The sequence below is a fragment of the Gorilla gorilla genome, chromosome 7 (assembly GCF_029281585.2).
Source record: "Gorilla gorilla gorilla isolate KB3781 chromosome 7, NHGRI_mGorGor1-v2.1_pri, whole genome shotgun sequence".
NCBI lineage: Eukaryota > Metazoa > Chordata > Mammalia > Primates > Hominidae > Gorilla > Gorilla gorilla.
In genome coordinates this window covers 103196319-103197808 of record NC_073231.2, presented here as the reverse complement: position 1 = coordinate 103197808, position 1490 = coordinate 103196319, and the positions used below count along the sequence as shown (strand labels likewise).

Here is a 1490-nt window from a genome sequence, read left to right as displayed (position 1 = left end):
TCTATTTTCAAAATTATCAATTATTTTAAACATCCCCCCACGTCCTCAGGCATGTTCCAGCATCTGGATGGCCACCTGGACCTCTATCATCTTTCAGGAGATGTTGCCAGCACTCTGCTTATGATAGTTTTCAAGGGTAGCCTGCAGCTTATTAAAAATGATCTTTTAGGAGATAGCAAGAGGTGGTGGTCTCTTCCACCGTTTTCAGTTTCCTTTCCATATTCTTTGAATGCAGTGTTGGCAAGCCAATAGGTACAAAAACTCTAGAGACAGAGACAGCGCAGTGAATTGAGATTTCTTTGCAATCATTCTTCCTATAGGGTTCAACTTCACATTTATAAACATACTTTTGATATGTAGTTTCTGGCCACCAGAGACTTGAGTGAAACATATTTTCTTGTCCTCAGTTACCTCACAGAGCATTGAAGGAAAGAGGTATTAAAGTTGCTATTTAAGCCAAGGCAAAATGACTAAAAGCTAAAGTGAGGTGAAAGTAACAAGTAATGAGAAGAATAGACCCACTTGCATGGCAAAACAGAAAGAATATGGGATCTACAGTCAGACTAACCTGGGTTGGAACCATCCCTGCTGTTTGCTAACTAAGTGACGTTAGGCAAGCTACCTCACCTTTCCAAGGCTTTGTTTTTTCAGCTCCAATCTAGAGATGATAATATGTATTCACAGGGCTATGAAGATGTCATAAGAGAATATATATAGGGTGCAGTTTCTGTCATGGGAAGCCAAGGCATGAAGGAAACCTTAGTGCGCTGGAAAGAACATAGCCACTGGGGTGTTATGAGTTCAAATTCTGCTCCTATCAGTCACTAGGGGTGTGGGTTAATTCCACAATATCCAAGAGACTTTTCTTTTTCTTTTTTAAAGCAGTAATTACTCAGACTGCATCCTGTACCCTTTTACTCTCCCAGAGGAAGAGAAGAACGATCATCAATGGCAAATGGCAGTTGCAGAGAAGCAACACTGAGAGCTCACTTCATGCTCAGAAGAGAATGCAGCTTCTCCTCACGGTTTCCAGTGCTCTACACATTCAGAGAAATTTCTCTAGTAAAAAACTATAGAAATGATTCCTGAGAGTATAGTCTTTCTGACTAGAAAAGAGCCATTTATAGTCTTTCTGACTAGAAAAAGAGCCTTCTATAGTCTTTCTGACTAGAAAAGAGCCTTTTCTGATCTGTCAAATACTCAATAATACTTTGCAGGGATATTGGGAAGATTAGAAAATATAATTTTAGTTAATATTATGGAAGAAAGTGATTCATTCTATTTGAGAAGGGATCTAGGTTAATTACAGGGTAGAGATAGAATTTGAACTGGGTCTTGCAAGCTGAAAATTTTGATAGCTGGAGAAAGAGGGAGAGGCATTTGGGATGAAGGAATGACATGAGCAAAAAAATGCAGAGTACATTGTGCGTGCAGGAAATGGTGTGTATGCTGTCATGGTGGATAGTGGAGTATGGGTGGAGAGCACCAGC

The 1490-nt window shown here is 39.8% G+C and overlaps 1 non-coding gene across 1 annotated transcript; it reads right to left on the bottom strand.

Annotated features, from left to right (window-relative positions):
- Positions 1 to 887: 887 nt before the first annotated feature.
- LOC115935737 (small nucleolar RNA U3) lies at positions 888 to 1101 on the bottom strand. Its single transcript, XR_004071347.1, has one exon. It is a non-coding gene; the product is annotated as a small nucleolar RNA U3 (small nucleolar RNA).
- Between the last annotated feature and the right edge of the window lie 389 nt (positions 1102 to 1490).